At 36.5% G+C, this 22261-nt stretch overlaps 1 long non-coding RNA gene across 2 annotated transcripts in view; it reads right to left on the bottom strand.

Moving 5' to 3' along the window:
• The window catches only part of LOC122810443, a 262826-nt gene extending 242998 nt beyond the window's left edge, over nucleotides 1-19828 (bottom strand). For both annotated transcript variants that reach the window (XR_006366119.1, XR_006366118.1), the window contains exon 1: nucleotides 19719-19828. This is a non-coding gene — a long non-coding RNA (uncharacterized LOC122810443). The remainder of the gene's footprint in view (nucleotides 1-19718) is intronic.
• Nucleotides 19829-22261: the final 2433 nt, after the last annotated feature.

Genomic DNA, 22261 nt, shown 5'->3' with positions numbered 1-22261 from the left:
GAAAAAAATCGTACCAGGAACAGTCAACCAGTAAAAAACACAAACGATATCTGTTCACTGCTTATTGCATGGAAATATGCACCAGCACCAGTAATAAATGATAATCCATTTATTGAAAGATAAAACGTTAAAACAACAAAATTTCCAAAAAAAGTTAAGCACTTTCAACTACTCCTTCTTAGACTTCATCAGAACTGTTAATTATGTTCCAAACAGCATTTTAAAAGCATTTTAAAAATACATAAGCCTATCAGAGACTGTAATTCATTAACAGTCAATTAACTTTTTAAAGTGCTCAGTGCATAAAATACCTTGGCAAATTCAATTCAATGACCTAACTATAGTCCTTTTTATTCATAATTAATTAATTATGTACCCATACCCCCTAATAAATATGTATTCTAAAAAATGAATGAGAAATGTGCACCTGAAATCTCTAGTAATCAAAACATTAAAAAACTGGCAGTGGATGCATAAAAAATATATCGCAAAAAATTCAGCTCATTAACTATTATTTTCTAAAATTGGTTTGATAGAAATACTATCATTAATTCCTCAGTGTACGGAAGCATTTAATCTAAGCTGCCATCTAGCTTCTCGATCACACAGTTTCTTTTTTATGTTTCCCCCTCTTATATTGGGTTGAATGCATTCTAAAATGCCAAAATTAAAAGTGTCACAACCACTACTAGCTTCTATATGTCTCGATAAAGCATTGTTTTACATCTTTTTTCCTCATACAATAACAATGGTCATATATTCTATTTCTAAGGCATCTATCGGTCTTGCCCACATAAAAACAAGGGCATTTTGTGCATTTGGCTAAATATACTATATGGGATGTCTTGCAATTACCTTTCTGAAAAAACACTTCTGTCCTATTAATATTCCCCAATATTAAAGAGGGTGCCTTAATAATAAAATTACACTGATTACATACACCACACTTAGTGGTACCTTTCCGGTTGCTTTCTTTTTCCTTTATTTTCCTTTGTAATTCACATTTTAAATTTCTGCCATTCTTGGAGACAAACAAAGGTTTTTCTTCTACAAGTTTATAAACATTATCTGTTTTCAAGATATTCCAATTATTTTCTATGATTCTTTTTATATCTTGTACATGGGGGTGCATATTCCAATATGCATGCCCTCGAATAATTTATAGTATTCATACTCATTTTATTTGAAATATCACCCAACGCTTTAATCATACCACTACCTAAAATAGGTTTATATTTTACACCCCATTCTTTTATAACATATTCTTTGATATCCTTAATCATATATGGGGGGTACCCACGGTCTTTAAACATATTGCCTATCACTTCTAATTCTGTAATCAAATCAGTATAATCAGAAGTCATCCCGGCAGCTCTAATAAACTGCCCTTTTAAAATACTGCATTTTTGACTGTTAGGGTGACAACTTGAAAATTGTAGGTAGGAGTTACTAAACGTGTTCTTTCTATAAATTCTGGATTTAAATTTACCATTCTCTCTCCACTCTGTTTCAAGTATATATTCTGTTTCCCAATCCAGCAGAAATAAATTAGAAAAAATGGGGGCACATTGCCACATCCTTACTTCGTCTATAATATTCCCCTTCGAAGAATATAAAATTGTAAAATAATACCAATTCCATAAATTCCAATATCAGAGAAATTTTATCCCAACTTAAATTACTGTATTTTTCAATACTATTATTGAACCTTTCCATCCCCTCTTCTTGGGGTATACTTGAAAATAGGTCGACTACATCTTTCGTGACCAAAAACTCCGTGGGTTTTACTGAAGGAGTGTGCCTCGTATGCACTTGTGGTACCAACGTTTTTTCCTGTGGCTGTGTTTAGTTGAGTTGGACTCTGTTTTTCTGTTACCAGTTTGTGACCAAAAACATGTTGGGACTAACTAGTCCAGTTTCAAGCCTTATTAAAAAATCCCAGGAATCAATGACAATTTGGGTTATCTTATTATACCAATCGTCAATAACTGATCCAAAAGGAAATGTTTTTGACTTATTTCCAGAAACTATTGGACGGAATGGTGGATTAATTACACTTTTGTGTATTTTAGGTATACCCACAATTGTACTAATAATAAGGGACTCCACTTTCAAAAAATTGTACATATCCACCTCAATTCTTTCATCAAGTAATATCTCTTCTAAAAATAAATCAATTTTATGATATCCTATATGCACTTCATTTATAGAGGATACTTCATAATTGCCAGAATTCAATAAAATATAATTAATTTTATTATTATATTCAGCCATGTCATAAATAACCACCCCTCCCCCTTTATCCGGTTTCATCACCCGTATATTGTGGTTCTTTTGTATTTCCTTTAATATAGTAAATTCATTATCATCCAAATTATAATTCATTTTAGCATTTATACATTTATTACCATATTCATACATTTCATCTATTACCAATCTCTCAAAAATAGCTAATGTATTATTCATAGGAGGGGTGAATACACTTTTCTTTTTGAACTTATTGCACTGCCCCTGTCCTTTTCCTTCGAAATATATGGCCAAATTCATCTTCCTTAAAATATTTTTAAAATCAGCTGCAGTAGTTAATTAATCAGTGTATGACTTGAGGTGCTGTAGTTAATTACTTAGTGTGTGGCTACAGCTGCAGTAGTTAAATACTAAGTGCATAAGTTTATAGGTAGGTACTAGGCTATCAGCCCTGGGGCCTATACAAGCCCAGCCAAAAGGGTACCCTGGCTTTTGTCACCCAAGAAAATTACTTTCCTGTGCCACTGTTGAGCAGAGCCACAGAGGTGATCCCCGGGGTGAATTTCCTATTTCCCATCCAATCATCAAGATTTTTCTTGAAGAATGCTAATGAGGAGCATGACATCATCTGTAGTAGTTAATTACTCAGTGTATGACTAAAGCTGCAGTAGTTAAGTCCTCTGTGTATGACTATAGCTGCTCTAGTTAATTAGTGCATGAGTATAGCTGTAGCAGTTAATTAGTGTATGACTAGTGCAATAGTTAATAACTCAGCGTATGACTACAACTGCACTATTTAATTACTGTGTATGACTACAGTTGCAGCAGTTAATTTCATAGTGTAAGAGTAGAGTTGCAGTAGTTAATTATTCAGTGTATGAGTAGTGCTGCAGTAGTTAATTCCTCAGTGTATGACTACAGCTGCAGTAGTTAATTTCTCAGTGTATGACTAGAGCTGCAGTAGTTAATTACTCAGTGCATGAGTACAGCTGCAGTAGCTAACTACTCAGTGTATGACTAGTGCAATAGTTAATTACTCAGCGTATGATTATAGCTGCATTATTTAATTACTCAGTGTATGACTACAGCTGCAGCAGTTAATTTCACATTGTATGAGTAGAGCTGCAGTAATTAATTCCTCAGTGCATGAGTAGAGCTGCAGTAGTTAATTCCTCAGTGTATGAGTATAGCTGCAGTAGTTAATTCCTCAGTGTATGACTGCAGCTGCAGTAGTTAATTACTCCATTTATGACTATAGCTGTAGTATTTAATTACTCAGTGTATGACTAGAGCTGCTGTAGTTCATTAGTGCAGGAGTACAGCTGCAGTAGTTAATTGTTCAGTGTATGACTAGTGCAATAGTTAATTGCTCAGTGTATGACTTGAGCTGCAGCAGTTAATTACTCAGTGTATGACTAGAGCTGCAGTAGTTCATTAGTCAGTGTATGACTACAGCAGCAGTAGTTTATATCTGTGTATGGCAGCAGTAGTTATTTACTCAATGTATGAAAACAGCTGCACTAGTAAATTACTCAGTGTATGACTAGATCTGGTGTAGTTAATTAGGTAGTATATGACTAAAGCTGCAGTAGTTAATTACTCAGTGTATGACTGCAGCTACAGTCATTATTTACTCTGTGTATGATAACAGCTGCAGTAGTTATAGTGTATGACTAGAGCAGCCTTAGTCAATTACTCTGTGTATGACTAGAGCTGCTGTAGTTAATTATGTAGCACATGAGTACTGCAGTAGTTAATTACTCCGTGTATGACTAGTGCAATAGTTAACTACTCAATCCATGACTACAGCTTCAGTACCTAATTACTCAGTGTATGATTACAGCTGCAGTAGTTAATTACTCATTGTCTGACTATAGCTGCAGTAGATAATTACTCAGAGTATGACTACAACAGCAGTAGTTATTACTCGGTTCATATCTGCAGTAGTTAATTGCTCAGTGTATGACTAGAGCTGCTTAGTGTATGACGACAGCTGGAGTAGTTAAGTACTCAGTCAATGACAAAAGTTGCAGTAAATGTATGACTAAACCTGCGGTAGTTTAATTACTCAGTGTATGACTTGACTGCAGCTGCAGTTATTTACTCAGTGTATGACAACAGCTGCACTACTTAATTACTCAATGTATGACTAGAGCTTCTGTAGTTAGTTTATTACTACAGCTGCAGTAATTAATTACTCGTATGACTACAGCTGCAGTAATTATTTACTTAGTATATCACAACAGCTGCAGTATTTACTCAGTATATGACTAGAGCTGTTGTACTTAGTGTCTGACCACACCTGCAGTAGTTAATTACTCAGTAAATGACTACAGCTGCAGTACTTAATTACTTAGTGCATGAGTACAGCTGCGGTAGTTAATTGCTCAGTGTATGACTAGTGCAATAATTAATTACTTGGTGTATGACTAGTGCAATAATTACTCAGTGTATGACTAGAGCTGCAGTAGTTGCTCAGTGTATGACTAGAGCTGCAGTAGTTACTCAGTGTATGACTACAGCTGCAGTAGTTACTCAGTGTATGACTTGAGCTGTAGTAGTCAATTACTCAGTGTATGACTAGAGCTGCAGTCATTATTTCCTCAGTATATGATTACAGCTGGCTTACTTAATTAGTGCATGAGTACAGCTGCAGTAGTTAATTACTCAGTGTATGACTGCAGCTGCAATAGTTAATTACTCAGTGTATGGCTAGAGCTGCAGTAGTTAATTACTCAATGTATGAATACAGCTGCAGTAGTTAATATCTCTGTGTATGAGTTAAGCTGCAGTGGTTTATTTCTCAGTGTAGTAGCTAGTGTATGACTGCAGGTGCAGCAGTTAACTATGCAGTGTATTATTACAGCTGCAATATATAATTACTCCGTGTATGATTAGAGCTGCTGTACTTAATTACTTTATGACTATCACCTGCAGTAGGTAATTACTGAGAGTATGACAACAGCTGCAGTGCTTAATTACTCAGTGTATAACACTAGTGGCAGTAGTTAATTTCTCAGTGTATGACATGAGCTGCTGTATTTATTTACTTAGTGTATGACAACAGCTGCAGTAGTTAATTACTCAGTGTTTGACTAGAGGATTCTTAGTCAATTACTCTGTGTATGACTAGAGCTGCTGTAGTTAATTACTTAGTGCATGAGTACAGCTGCAGTAGTTACTCAGTGTATGAGTAGTGCAATAGTTAATTACACAGTGTATGACTAGAGCTGCAGTAGTTGGTTACCAAGTGTATGACAACAGCTGCACTAGTTAATTACTCTGTGTATGACAGCTGCAGTAGTTAATTACTCTGTGTATGACTAGAGCTGCAGTAAATTAGTTTATGACTAGTGGAATAGTTAATTATTCAGTGTATGACTACAGCTGCAGTAGTTTATATCTCGGTGTATGACTGCAGCTGCAGTAGTTATTTACTCAGTGTATGAAAACAGCTGCATGAGGTAATTACTCAGTGTATGACTAGATCTGGTGTAGTTAATTAGGTAGTGTATGACTACAGCTACAGTAGTTAATTACTCAGTGTATGACTACAGCTGCAGTAGTTATTTACTCCATGTATGATAACACCTGCAGTAGTTAATTACTCAGTGTATGACTAGAGCAGCCTTAGTCAATTACTCTAGGTATGACTCGAGCTGCTGTAGTTAATTACTTAGTGCATGAGTACAGCTGCAGTAGTTAATTACTCAGTGTATTACTAGTGCAATAGTTAACTACTCAATGCATGATTGCAGCTGCAGTACTTAATTACTCAGTTTCATGACTACAGCTGCAGTAGATACCACTCAGTGTATGACTAGAGCTGTAGTTGTTACTCAGTGTATGACTATAGCTCCAGTAGATAATTACTCAGTGTATGACTACAGCTGTAGTAGGTATTACTCGGTGTATAATAGCTGCAGTAGTTAATTGCTCAGTGTATGACTAAAACTGTTGTAGTTAATTACTTAGTATATGACTACAACTGCAGTAGTTAAGTACTCAGTACATGACAAAAGTTGTAGTAGTTAATGTATGACTAAACCTGCAGTCGTTAATTACTCAGTGTATGACTGCAGCTGCAGTTATTTACTCAGTGTATGACAACAGCTGCACTAATTACTCAGTGTATGACTACAGCTGCAGTAATTATTTACTCAGTGTATCACAACAGCTACAGTAGTTAATTAGTTATTGTATGACTAACACCTGCAGTAGGTGATTACTCAGTGTATGACAACAGCTGTAGTTCTTAATTACTCAGTGTATAACATTAGTGGCAGTAGTTAATTGCTCAGTGTATGACATGAACTGCTGTAGTTATTTACTTATGTATAAATACAGCTGCAGTAGTTACTCAGTGCATGACAATAGCTGCAGTAAATTACTTAATGTATGACCACACCTGCAGTAGTTAATTACTCAGTGAATGACTACAGCTGCAGGACTTACTTAGTGCATGAGTACAGCTGCAGTACTTACTCAGTGTATGTCTAGTGCAATAATTAATTACTCAGTGTATGACTAGAGCTGCAGTAGTTAATTACTCAGTGTATGACTACAGCTGCAATAGCTACTCAGTGTATGACTTGAGCTGCAGTAGTCAATTAATGTATGCCTAGAACTGCAGTCATTAATTCCTCAGTATATGATTACAGCTGGCGTACTTAATTACTTAGTGCATGAGTACAGCTGCAGTAGTTTGTTACTCAGTGTATGACTAGTGCAATTGTTAGTCAGTGTATGACTATAGCTGCAATAGCTAATTACTCAATGTATGAATACAGCTACAGTAGTTAATATCTCTGTGTATGACTTAAGCTGCATTAGTTTATTTCTCAGTGTATGACTAGAGATGTGGTAGTTAATTACTCTATGTATGACTGCAGCTGCAGCAGTTAACTACTCTGTGTATGATTAGAGCTGCAGTATATAATTACTCAGTGTATGTCTAGAGCTGCAGTAGTTATTTACTCCATGCGTGACTACATCTGCAGTAGTTACTTTCTCAGTGTATTACTAGAAGTGAAGCAGTTACACGGTGAATGACTAGAGATGCAGTAGTCAATTACTCAGTATATGGCTGCAGTAGGTAATTAGTGTATGAGTACAGCCGCAGTAGTTAATTGCTCAGTATATGATAGCTGCAGTAGTTTACTCAGTGTATGAGTACAGCTGCAGCAGTTTACTACTCAGTGTATGATTACAGCTCCAGTACTTAATTATTCAGTGTATGACTACAGCTGCAGTAGTTAATTACTCTGTGCATGAATACAGCTGCAGTATTTAATTACTCTGTTTAAGACAACAGCTGCACTTGTTAATTACTGAATGTATGACTAGAGCTGCTGTTAGTGTATGAGTACAGCTACAGTAGTTAGTTACTCAGTGTACGACTAGAGAAATAGTTAATTACTCAGTGTATGACTAGAGCTGCAGTAACTATTTAGTGTATGACTACAGCTGCAGTAGTTAATTACTTAGTGTATGACTAGTGCAATAATTACTCAGTGTATGACTACAGCTGCAGTAGTTAATTACTCAGTGTATGACAGAGCTGCAGTAGTTAATTACTCAGTGTATGACTGTAGCTGAAGTAATTACTTAGTGTATGACTACAGCTACAGTAGTTAATTACTTAATGTATGACTACTGCAATAATTACTCAATGTATGACTAGAGCTGCAGTAGTTAATTACTCAGTTTATGACTCAGTGTATGACTAGAGCTGCAGTAGTTACTCAGTGTATGACTGTAGCTGCAGTAATTACTCAGTGTATGACTAGAGGTTCTGTAGTTAATTTCATAGTTTGTCTACAGCTGCAGTAGTTAATTACTAAGTGCATGACATCATCTGGAGTTGTTGATTACTCAATGCATGACTATAGCTACAGTAGTTAATCAGTGTATGACTATAGCTGTTGTAGTTATTGCATGAGTACACCTGCAGTAGTTAATTACTCAGCGTATGACAACAGCTGCACTATTTAATTACTCAGTGTATGACTACAGCTGCAGCAGTTAATTTCACAGTGTATGAGTAGAGCTGCAGTAGTTAATCACTCAGTGTATGAGTAGAGCTGCAGTAGTTAATTCCTCAGTGTATGACTACAGCTGCAGTAGTTAATTACTCAGTGTAGGACTAGAGCTACTGTAGTTAGTTAGTGCATAAGTACAGCTGCAGTAGTTAATTGCTCAGTGTATGACTAGTGCAATAGTTATTTACTCAGTATATGACTAGAGCTGCAGCAGATAATTACTCATTGTATGACTGCAGCTGCAGTAGTAAATTACTCAACGTATGACTACAGGTGCAATAGTTACTCAGTGTATGACTAGTGGACTAGTTTATTACTCAGTGTATCACTAGAGCTGCATTAGTTAATTACTCAGTGCATGACTAGAACTGTAGTAGTTCATTCCTCAGTGTATGACTACAGCTGCAGAAGTTTATATCTCACTGTATAACTAGAGCTGTAGTAGTTAATTACTCAGTCTACGACAACAGCTGCAGTAGTTAATTACTCAGTGTATAACTAGAGGTGCTGTAGTTAATTATTCAGTGTATGACTACAACTTCAGTAGTTAATTACTCAGTGTATGACTACAGCTGCAGTAGTTAATTACTCAATGTATGACTAAAGCTGCTATAGTTAGTGCATGAGTACAGCTGCAGTATTTAATTCAGTGTATGACTAGTGCAATATTTAATTACTCAGTGTATGATGAGAGCTGTAATTAATTAGTCAGTGTATGGCTACAGCAGTTCATTTCTTAATGTAGGACTAGAGCTGCAGTAGTTAATTACTCAGTGTATGACTAGAGCTGCAGTAGTTAGTGAATGAGTACAGCTGCAGTAGTTAATTACTCAGTGAATGATTATAGCTGCAGTAGTTACTCAGTGAATGATTATAGCTGCAGTAGCTTATTACTCAGTGTATGACTAAAGCTTCAGTAGTTAATTACTCAGTGAATTACTACAGTTGCTGTAGTTATTTATGAAGTGTATAATGAGCTGAAGGAGTTAATTAACTCTGTGTATGACTAGAGTTGCTGTACTTAGTGCATGACTAACAGCTGCATTAGGTGTATGACTAGGGGTGCTGTAGTTAATTACTAAGTGCATAACATCATCTGGAGTAGTTAATTACTCAATGTATGGCTACAGTAGTTAATTACTCAGTGTATGACTAGAGCTGCATTAGTTAATTGCTCAGTGTATGACTAGAGTTGCAATAGTTAATTACTCAATGTATGACTGCAGCTGCAGTAGTAAATTACTCAATGTATGACTATAGCTGCAGTAGTTACTCAGTGTATGATTAGTGGAATAGTTAATTACTCAGTGTATGACTAGAGCTGCATTAGTTAATTGCTCTGTGCATGACTAGAGCTGCAGTAGTTATTTACTCAGTGTATGAAAACAGCTGCACTAGTTACTCAGTGTATGACTAGATCTGGTGTAGTTAATTAGGTAGTATATGACTACAGCTGCAGTAGTTATTTACTCAGTGTATGACTACAGCTGCAGTAGTTCATTTCTCAGTGTATGCCTGGAGGTGCAGCAGTTAATTACACAGTTAATTACACAGTGTATGTCTAGAGCATAAAATACATAGGAAAAGTACCTATTCTAACTCATTCCTTCAATTTTCTAGTTGCCACCCTCATTTTCAGAAACGGTCAGTCATTAACGGTCAGTCATTAAGGGTCAGTTAGTAAGGGCCTCACGTATAGTTTGCCATGATGAAGACTTTGCAGAGGAATGTTGTTTTTTAAAAAGTTTGTTTTTCCACCGAGGCTATCCTGAGACCCTACTAGCCTCCTTAATTGAGGAAGTCAGTTTGAAAAGATCTAACCAGGTTTACAAACCTATTTTAGCAGTTAAGGTTTTAGCATCTGAACTGACTTCTAATTTTATGGCAACACCTAATGTGGTTAAGTCAATAGATCCATGCATTCATGACTTCAAATTAAGGTTTACTACTACATTTAGTCTGCAAAGTTATCTTTGCATCAAGATTATTCAGAAAAATTGGGAACTTTTTTAGGACTAACCCAATGTTATTTAAAAAATTAGGTAGCTCACCCAAAGTAATATTTAGGAGAGGCAAGAACCTGAAGAATTTGTTGGAACAACAATGTCACAGTATCCCTAGAATAACTGGTATGAATAAATGTGAAAATTGTAACTTCTGTAAGTTTGTCGAGGTAGAGAATTGGTTTGCCATTAATGGTATACACTTTAAGCTTAAATTCAGGTTCAACTGTAATTCTAGGTTATTAGCTTACTTAGCTAAATGCCAATGTTGCCCTGCATTTTATGTTGGCTAAACGGAGCGTAGGCTCCGTGATAGAATGTATGAACATCAGTACACCATAGGTAGAAGAAAAATGGACAACGCTTTAGCTAAGCATATTCAGTGGAATGTAGATCATAAATTCAAGTTCATGGCTATAGATCAAGTATCACAGGATATTAGGGGAGGACCTACACCCCTAAAACTTGAAGAATTAGAATTATTTTGGAAAATTAAGCTTAATGCTTATAATTATCCAGGACTTAATGAAACTTGTTCTATTAGTAGTATTTTAAAATTGAGAAGTTTGCAGAGATGATGTCACACTGAATAGCCAGCAAAGTAAAAAGTGTTATACTAGTTTTTATGCCTAGTTTTAATTTTGTAATGATTTTTCATGCTTATAGTATGTAGCAATCACTAGCTTATGTTTTTTGATTTATTTTAGACACATTTTTGATATTGTTATATAAGTGTATATATTCTTTATAACATTTATAGATTATTTTGTGTTGTCACAGTATGTTTAATCTAGTTGTATGACTCAATGTAAGCTGGTACATCCTAAATCAGTAATGTTTATGAGGGTGTATTTCTTTACTTAGATCCTTGCATGACCAACATTGTAAATGATTGGGTAGTTTGACTACCGGTTTATTTAAAAGTGGTTTGCATCTTCATATTTCACTTCTGAAGAAGTTTGCGTGTCAACAAATGAAAAGCGCTTTAAGTTATAATAGAATAAATTTATTGGTTTTATACTCTGCAGCTGCCATGGCAGTGTTTTTTATTTTTAGTATGTCTAGAGCTGCAGTAGTTAATTGCTCAGTATATGGCTGCAGTAGGAAATTACTTAATGTAGGAGTACCGCTGCAGTAGTTATTTACTAAGTATATGACAACAGCTGCAGTAGTTAATTACTCAGTATTTGAGTACAGCTGCAGCAGTTTACTACGCAGTGTATGATTACAGTTGCAGTACTTAATTACTCTGTGTATGACTACAGCTGCAGTACTCTGTGCATGATTACAATTGTATTTAATTACTCAGTTTATAACAACAGCTGCACTTGTTAATTACTCAGTGCATGACTAAAGCTTCTATATATGGGTACAGCTACAGTAGTTACTCAGTGTAGGACTAGAGCAATAGTTAATCAGTTGATCACTAGAGCTGCAGTAGTTAATTACTCAGTGTATGACTACAGCTGCAGTAGTTTATCAGTGTATGACTAGAGCTTTAGTAGTTACTCAGTGTATGGCTGCAGTAGTTATTTACTCAGTGTATGACTACAGCTGCAATAGTTTATTTCTGAGTGTATGACTAGGGCTGCAGTAGTTCATTACTTAGTGTATGACTGCAGCTGCAGTAGTTGATTACTCAATGTATGACTATAGCTGCAGTAGTTAAGTACTCATTACATGACTAGAGCTGCTATAGTTAGTGAATGAGTACAGCTGCAGGAGTTACTCAGTGAATAATTACAGCTGCAGTAGGTAATTGCTCAGTTTATGACGACAGCTGCAGTAGTTTATTACTCAGTGTATGACTAGAGCTGCTGTAGTTAATTACTTAGTGTATGATTACAGCTGCATTATGTTATTACTCAGTGCATGACATAAGCTGCAGTAGTTAATTACGCAATATATAACTATAGCTACAGTAGTTAATTACTCTGTGTATGACTTGAGCTGCAGTAGTCAAATACTCCGTGTATAACTAGAGCTGCAGACAATTACTTAGTATATGGTTACAGCTGGCTTACTTAATTACTTAGTGCATGAGTACAGCGGTAGTAGTTTTTTACTCGGTGCATGACTAATGCAATTGCTAATTAGTCAGTGTATGAATAGAGCTGTAGTAGTTAATTACTCAGTGTATGACTAGAGATGCAGTAGTTAACTACTCAGTGTATAATTGCAACTGCAGTACTTAATTACTCAGTGCATGACTACAACTGCAGGAGTTAATTACTCCATGGATAACTATAACTGCAGTAGATAATTACTCAGTGCATGACTACAGCTGTCGTTATTTACTCAGTGTATGAAAACAGCTGCACTAGTTAATTACTCTGTGTATGACTAGTGCAATAGTTAATTACTCAGTGTATGACTAGAGCTGTAGTAGTTCATTACTCAGTGTATGACTAGAGCTGCAGTAGTTTATATCTCAGTGTATGACTAGAGTTGCAGTAGTTTACTCAGTGTATGACTGCTGCAGTAGTTATTTCCTCAGTGTATGATAACAGTTGCATTAGTTAATTACTCTGTGTATGACTAGATATGGTGTTAATTAGTTTATGACTACATCTGCAGTAGTTAATTACTCAGGGTATGACTACAGCTGCAGTTATTTATTCAGTGTATGTGAACAGCTGCAGTACTTACTCCGTGTATGACTAGAGCTGCAGCAGTTAATTACTCAGTGTATGACTAGAGCTGCAGCAGTTAATTACTCAGTGTATGACTAGAGCTGCAGCAGTTAATTACTCAGTGTACGACTAGAGCTGCAGCAGTTAATTACTCAGTATATGATTAGAGCTGCAGTAGTTCATTGCTCAGTGTATGACTACAGCTGCAGTAGTTTATATCTCAGTGCTTGACTAGAGCTGCAGTAGTTAATTACTCAGTGTATGACTGCATCTGGTGTAGTTAGTGTAGGACTACAGCTGCAGTAATTATTTACTCAGTGTACAGCAGCTGCAGTACTCAGAGTATGATTAGAAGTGCTGTAGTTAATTTCTTACTGTATGACTATAGATGCAGTAGTTAATTACTCAGTGTATGACTATTGCAATAGTTAGTGTATGACTAGAGCTGCACTATTTAATTACTCAGTGCATGACATCAGCTGCAGTAGTTAATTACTCAATGTATGACTATAGCTGCAGTAGTTAATTACTCAGTGTATGACTAGTGCAATAGTTAGTGTATGACTAGAGCTGCACTATTTAATTACTCAGTGTATGACTACAGCTGCAGCAGTTAATTTCTCAGTGTATGACTAGAGCCGCAGTATTTAATCACTCAGTGTATGACTAGTGCAATAGTTAATTACTCAATGTATGACTACAGCTGCAGCAGATAACTTCACAATATAGGACTAGAGCTGCAGTAGTTAATTACTCAATGTATGACTACAGCTTCAGCAGTTAATTACTCAGTGAATTACTACAGTTGCTGTAGTTATTTACTCAGTGTATAACAAGAACTGCAGGAGTTAATTAGTGTATGACTAGAGCTGCTGTAGATAATTAGTGTATGACATCATCTGGAGTAGCTAATTACTCAGTGTATGACTAGATCTGCAGTAGTCAAGTCCTCTGTGTATGACTATATCTGCTGTAGTTAATTAGTGCACAAGTATAGCTGCAGTAGTTAATTAGTGTATGACTAGTGCAATAGTTAATTACTCAGCATATGACTACAGCTACACTATTTAATTACTCAGTGTATGACTAAGACTACAGCAGTTAATTTCATAGTGTAAGAGTAGAGCTGCAGTAGGTAATTACTCAGTGTATGATTAGAGCTGCAGTGGTTAATTCCTCAGTGTATGACGGCAGCTGCAGTAGTTAATTACTCCGTGTATGACTAGAGCTGCTGCAGTTAATTAGTGCATGAGTACAGCTGCAGTAGTTAATTACTCAGTGTATGACTAGTGCAATAGTTTACTACTCAGTGTATGACTAGAGCTGCAACAGTTAATTTCTCAGTGTATGACTAGGTCTGCAGTAGTTAATAATTCAATGTATGGCTATAGCTGCAGTAGTTACTCCGTGTATGACTACAGCTGCTGCAGTTTATATCTCAGTGTATAATTAGAGCTGCAGTAGTTAATTACTCAGTGTATGACTAGAGCTGCAGTAGTCCATTATTCAGCATATGACTGCAGCTGCAGTAGTTATTTACTCAATGTATGAAAACAGCAACACTAGTTACTCAGTGTATGACTAGATCTGGTGTAGTTAATTAGGTAGTGTATGACAACACTGCACTAGTTAATTAATCAGTGTATGACTACAGCTGCAGTAGTTAATTACATAGTGTATGACTACAGCTGCAGTAATTATTTACTCAATGTATCACAACAGCTACAGTAGGTAATTACTCAGTGCATGAGAACAGCTGCAGTAGTTAATTACTCAATGTATGACCACACCTGCAATAGTTAATACCTCAGTGAATGACTACAGCTGCAGTAGTTAATTACTCAGTGTATGACTACAGCTGCAATAGTTAGTGTATGACTTGAGGTGCAGTAGTCAATTTTGTATGACTAGAACTGCAGTAATTAATTCTTCAGTATATGATTACAGCTGGCGTATTTAATTACTTAGTGAATGAGTACAATTGCAGTAGTTTGTTACTCAGTGTATGACTACTGCAATTGTTAGTCAGTGAATGACTAGAGTTGCAATAGTTACTCAATGTATGAATACAGCTGCAGTAGTTAATATCTGTGTATGACTTAAGCTGCAGTAGTTTATTTCTCAGTGTATGACTAGAGCTGTGGTAATTAATTACTCTGTGTATGACTGCAGCTGCAGCAGTTAACTATTCAGTGTGTGACTGCAGCTGCTGTAGTTAATTTCTCAGTGTATGACGAAGTGCAATAGTTAATTACATAGTGTATGACTAGAGATGTAGTAATTAATTACTCCGTGTATGACTGCAGCTGCAGCAGTTAACTACTCAGTGTGTGACTGCAGCTGCAGTAGTTATTTACTCAGTATATGACAGCTGCAGTAGTTACTCAGTGTATGATTACAGCTGCAGTACTTATTCAGTGTATGACTACAGCTGCAGTAGTTAATTACTCTGTGCATGATTACAGCTGCAGTATTTAATTACTCAGTTTGACAGCTGCACTTGTTAATTACTGAATGTATGACTAGAGCTGCTGCAGTTAATTAGTGTACGAGTACAGCTACAGTAGTTAGTTACTCAGTGTATGACTAGAGCAATAGTTAATTACTCCGTGTATGACTAGGGCTGCAGTAGTTTATTACTCAGTGTATAACTGCAGCTGCAGTAATTACTCACACAATGTATGACTATAACTGCAGTAGTTAATTACTCAGTGCCTGACTAGAGCTGTAGTAGTCAATTACTCAGTATATAACTAGAGCTACTGCAGTTAGTGAATGAGTACAGCTGCAGGAGTTAATTACTCAGTGAATTATTACAGCTTCAGTAGGTAATTTCTCAGTGTATGACAACAGCTGCAGTAGCTTATTAGTCAGTGTATGACTAGAGCTGCTGTAGTTAATTACTTAGTGTATGACTACAGCTGCAGTACTTATTACTCAGTGCATGACATAAGCTGCAGTAGTGAGTCAATTACTCCGTGTATGACTTGAGCTGTAGACATTAATTACTCAGTATATGGTTAGAGCTGGCATTCTTAACTACTTAGTGCATGAGTACAGCTGCAGTAGTTTGTTACTCAGTGTATGACTAGAGCTGCAGTAGTTAATTACTCAGTGTATGGCTGCAGCAGTTATGATTATAGCTGCAGTACATAATTACGCAGTGTATGACTATACCTGCAGTAGTTAATTCTTATATGCATGACTATAGCTGCAGTAGTCAATTACTCAGTGTATGACTAGAGGTGTAGTCATTAATTACTCAGTATATGACTGCAGCTGCAGTACTTTACTTGGTTCATGAGTACAGCTGCAGTAGTTAATTACTCAGTGTATGACTGTAGCTGTAGTAATTACTTAGTGTAGGAGTACAGCTGCACTAGTTAATTACTCAGTGTATGACAACAGCTGCACTAGTTAATTACTCAGTGCATGACTAGTTCTGGTGTAGTTAATTAGTGTATGACTCATACCTCTCAACCTGGAAACATCAAAAATCTGGACAAAGGCCCGTGAAAAATAGATACAAATCTGTAAGCCGATTAACATATAATTTGCATACATAATTATGTAACCTTACCTACTCCAATGGGATTGTGGGATATCACCTTTCAAACGCAAACTAAAGAACAGACAACCAAAATTTGGGCCCCAGAGTAGGAACTAAGGTTCTGAATTCTATTCTGACCTTTAAAACTAACCACAGTAAAGTCAAGGATTATAACAAATATGTGGATTGCTTAAATGGCTGATGAGGCTTAATGACGTCCTGATGTTTTTACACAAAAACACATGTACATGTTTTTGTTAGTATGTGGGAGGTATTACTGAATGCAGTCAGGCCTCATGGAGGAGAGTATCTTAGGGTGGGGAAGAAGTGCTCATTTAAAGTGTTTTACTTACAAGAAATTGGATACATTGCTCCATAAAGGAGTTGTGGTCAGTACCAAATGAGTCCTGCTAAGCCATCTCTCTGAAGTGTGGTATATGGAAGCAGGGGTTAATAATAGATGGTGCATATCTCTTAAAAGAGACGTTTGTGTGTGGGAGTAACAGTGGGACTATTTGCTGCATCACATCTGAGCATATGAAGCAGTCTTTTATGGAGTAAATAGTAATGTTCATTAAAAGGGGACTATTAGTCGAAATTATAGATACATTTATACACTTGTCTAGAGCATTATTCCAGGTACAGTGTCTGATGGTGGTGTGCTACACAGCTTCCTAAACAAGTACTGTCTGTGTATTGACCAGTCTGGTTTCCACAATTAAATGGGAGTCAGAGGCAATAAGAAGCTTAAGCTGCATACATTTTCTAATACATAATTATGCCAAAAGTGGAAATATAACTAATGGTTTCAGACAGACTCTGAGGTTCTTAAATGAAAAAACTCCATTTTTTCTTATTCAAGTGTATCAGATTTTTTTTTATTCCAGCATCTGTCTATTGCTCATTAACAGTGGCTCCCTTTTGGAAACATTCATGGACATTTCTTTCCATTAGAACCATCTACAGATGACATCAAGATGATTTGTGAGTTTGTACAAGATATTCAATATATGGAACCAGCCGTGAGTACTACTCCTGCCATATGATATACAAAGCTTGCTACTTGGTGCATGCCCCCTATAGAAACTGGGAGTGTTAGAGGGACAAGGATAAATGGACCATTGAGGCAGCTCCTATAAATTTAGAATGAGTTTCCTTCACTGCAGCTCAGTACATGGCAGTGAAAGTATTCATCCAGGTAGGGTGTTAGCCAGGTTAGGAATGCAAATGTTAAGGATTTCCATTTAGACAAGAAAAGAGAATGTGAGATGCTTTGATGGCAAAAACAGTTATGGCATTATAAGATTTCCTAGCTCTGTGTTAGAACAGATCATGTTTGTGACACATTCTAGTGTGGCATTTCTGTCACACTGTATATTTAATAAATCCATATTGTGCTCTTCAGAAACAATCTCGATTTGTTTGCTGACCATCTTCCCTAGGATCTTGGAAATAACAAAAATGATAAAAAAGTGATACAACTCTCAGTGAACTGGGACAGACAGGCTAGTATATTTCCAGGGTGTGCAGAAAGAAGTAAAAAAACTGTGGTAAACCCATGAAGTTATGGACCACTGCTTTTAGGAAACCCAAAAGTCAGGTTAAAAGCTTGAGCATTCAACACATTTCCAAAATGAGACACAAGAATGCTTTCAACAGGAGACTGTGAAAGTAGCTTAGGCATTCTATCCTAAGAAGTAAAGCAATGTTTGCATTGGTAATCTTTTAGCCTACTCTCTTCTGAGTTCTGACATGAACTCATTTAGTCCCAATGCCTCTTAAATAGTTTCTTAAAAAAATGAACAGAGTACATTCTGAAAACAAAGAGCTTTGTCATGAGGAAATGCACAATTTCATGTATGGATGAAACTGGAGACTCATTCAACAGAGTTATGGCAATTAAAAAGTGCTCCACTACCATTTCCAAAAATCATGAATTTTGCATGTAGATTCAAGGACCGTGACCCAGCCATTGGGGGATCTCTAAGCTATTAGGAAAGATTTTTTTTGATGATGAACTACGTGGAATTTAAGTGGCACACAATTACCACTAAAACATCTGCAGTCCCAAAAATGTCATTCCCATATAAGCAATAAGCATAGATAGCTACAAAGGTAACACACACACACACACACACACACACACACACACACACACACACACACACTATTCCTTTCTGTAAATGGAGCTGCTACTACACACACTTTGAGATAGACACACCCCCTTCTGTAAGCAGAGCTGCTATTACACACATTTAAATAGAGATTTCTGTAAAATGGAACTGCTTTAAATAGGGGTTTAATTCTCTGTAAAATGGAGCTGCTTTGCTTAAAAAGCCTGCTTGCTTCACACACACTGAGCTGCCTTAAATATATTTCACTAAAAAAAACCTGCTTAAATACAGATTTCTGTAAAATACAATGGAGCTGCTTATAGAGATTAAAATGGAATGGAGGAGAGCTGCTTTGCTTAAACCTACTTGTTTCACACAGAGGCAGAGCTGCTTTAAATATATTTCACTCACGCACACACAGGCTCTGCTTAAATATTAAGAGATTTCTATAAAACTGAACGGAGCTGCTTTAAAGATTAAAACTTAATGGAGCTGCTTAGCTTAAACCTGCTTGCTTCACACACAAGGAGTGGAGCTGCTTTAAATAGATTTCACTCATTTCACTCACACACACACACACACCCACACACACACACAGACACACACACACACACACACACACACACAGTTCTGCTTAAATAGAGATTTCTGTTACGGAACAAAGCTGCTTTGCTTAAACGGTGGTGGAGCTGCTTTAATAGAGATCTCACTCAGAAATACTGTAAAATGAGTTACGGAGCTGTTTTACTTAAAACTGCTTGCTTCACACACATGGATCTGCTTTAAAGATTTGATTCACACACACAGCTTCTTACTTGTCTTGCTTAAATAGAAATCTCTGTATAAAGGACCTGCTTTGCTTAAATCTGCTTGCTTCACACACATGGAGTTGCTTTAAATAGAGATTTCAGCACACAGTCTCACACACACAGCTGCTTACTTGCTTAAATGATTTCTGAAATCACCATGCATGCACGTACTGAACAAACAGTAACGTCTGTGACACTAGATTTCTCAGACTAAGTACATGGAGTGGAGACACGTCACACACCCCTAAACTACCATGCACTAATGAACCAATCTCTGCTTAAAATGAAGTACTGCCGTACTAAAGTACACATTTTTCTTACCTGACCTACAGCATGCAATCAGGCAGTTGCACTACTGCAATATTCCGTTCCCTCCAAAATATTTTAAAATAACGTCCAAAGAAGCTGATGTCATTCATGCTCATGCATGCCACCTGTAGGCTGGTGATGTGTGGTGACGTCAATCATACATTTAAAGTTATAGTACAAAAAAAAAAAAGTAAATACATTTTAAAAAAAATTGGGAATTAAAGGGGCCACTTGGGAATTCATGACATCCCATTATTTCTGCTCTCAAAAATGGTAAATACCGAGGAATTCAGTATGGTTAAGAGATCTGGTATGACTACAGCTGCAGTAGTTACTGTATAACTACAGCTGCAGTAGTTATTTACTCAGTGTTTGACTAGAGGATCCTTAGTCAATTACTCTGTGTATGACTAGAGCTGCTGTAGTTAATTACTTAGTGCAAGAGTACAGCTGCAGTAGTTACTTACTCAGTGTATGACTAGTGCAATAGTTAATTACTCAGTGTATGACTAGACCTGCAGTAGTTAATTCTCAGTGTATGACTAGAGCTGCAGTAGTTAATTCTCAGTGTATGACTAGAGCTGCAGTAGTTAATTTAGTGTATGACTACAGCTGCAGTAGTTAATTATTCAGTGTGTGACAGTTGCAGTAATTAATTACTCAGTATATGACTAGACCTGCAGTAGTTAAATATTCAGTGTATGACTGCAGCTGCAGTTATTTACTCAGTGTATGACTAGTTGTGCTGTAGTTAAATACTTAGTGTATGACTACAGCTGCAATAATTACTCAGTGTATGACTACAGCTGCAGTAATTATTTACCCCATGTACGACAACAGATGCAGTAGTTCATTACTCAGTGTATGACTAGAGCTGATGTGCTTAAGTAGTTAGTTGATGACTAACACCTGCAGTGGGTAATTACTCAGTGTATGACAACAGCTGTGCTGGAGTTACTCAGTGTGACTAGTTGTGCTGTAGTTAATTACTTAGTGTATGACTACAGCTGCAGTAGTTATTCAGTGCATGACATCAGCTGGAGTATTTCATTACTCAATGTATGAAAATAGCTGCAGTAGTTAATTACTCAGTGTATGACTGAAGCTGCAGTAGTCAATTCCCCTGTGTATGACAACAGCTACACTAGTTAATTACTCAGTGTATAACTAGAGCTGCTGTAGTCAATTAGTGTATAACTACAGCTTCAGTAGTTAATTACTCAGTGTATGACTACAGCTGCAGTAGTTACTCAGTGTATGACTACAGCTGCAGTAATTATTTACTCAGTGTATAAAAGCTGCAGTAGTTAATTACTCAGTGTATGACTAGAGCTGATGAACTTAGTGGATGACTAACACCTGCAGTAGGTAATTCCTTAGTGTATGACTAGAACTGCAGTAGTTTATCACTGTGTATGACTGTAGCTGCAGTAATTAATTAGTTAGCGAATGAGTACAGCTGCAGTATTTAATTACTCCGTGAATGATTACAGCTGCAGTACTTAATTACTCAGTGTATGACTACAGGTTCACTAGTTAATTACTCAGTGTATGACTAGAGCTGCAGTAGTCAATTCCTCTGTGTATGACTATAGCTCCTGTAGTTAATTAGTGCATGAGTACAGCTGCAGTAGTTAATTACTTAGGGTATGACTAGAGCTGCAGTAATTACTCATTCAGTGTGTGAGTACAGCTGCAACAGTTAATTTCTCAATGTATAAGTAGAGCTGCAGTAGTTAATTTCTCAGTGTATGACTGTAGCTGCAGTAGTTAATTACTCAATGTATGACCAAAGCTGCAGTAGTTAGTTATTCAGTGTATGACTAGAGCTGCAGTAGTTAATTACTCAGTGTATGACTAGAGCTGCAGTAGTTTCTCAGTGTATGACTAGTGCAATACTTAATTACTCAGTGTATGACTAGAGCTGCAGTAATTACTCAGTCTATGACAAAAGCTGCAGTAGTTAATTACTCAGTGTATGACTAGAGGTGCTGTATTTAATTACTTAGTGTATGACTACAGCTGCAGTAGTTAATTACTCAGTGTATGGCTAGTGCTGCTGTAGTTAATTCCTGACTGTATGACTACAGCTAAAGTAGTGAATTACTTAGTGTATGACTACAACTGCAGTAGTTAATTATTCAGTATATGACTAAAGCTGTACTTATTAATTACTCGGTGTATGACTACAACTGCAGTAGTTAATAATTCGGTGTATCAGTAAAGCTGTACTAATTAATTATTCAGTATATGACTACAGCTGCTGTAGTTACTCAGTGAATGACTAGAACTCCTGTAATTAATTACTTATTGTTTGGCTACAGCTGTAGTAGTTAATTACTCAGTGTATGACTACAGCTGCAGTAAATTACTCAGTGTATGACTGCAGATGCAGTAGTTAATTACGCAGGGTATGACTAGAGCTGCAGTAGTTAATTACTCAGTGTATGACTAACAGCTGCAGTAGGTAATTACTCAGTGTATGACTTGAGCTGCAGTAGTCATTTACTCAGTGTATGATTAGAGCTGCAGTCATTAATTACTCAGTATATAAC

This window comes from Protopterus annectens, chromosome 1.part0, assembly GCF_019279795.1.
Source record: "Protopterus annectens isolate FY-2018-M chromosome 1.part0, PAN1.0, whole genome shotgun sequence".
NCBI classification, from domain to species: domain Eukaryota; kingdom Metazoa; phylum Chordata; order Ceratodontiformes; family Protopteridae; genus Protopterus; species Protopterus annectens.
Note: the sequence above shows the minus strand (reverse complement) of the source record. Positions and strands in the feature narration are given on the sequence as shown.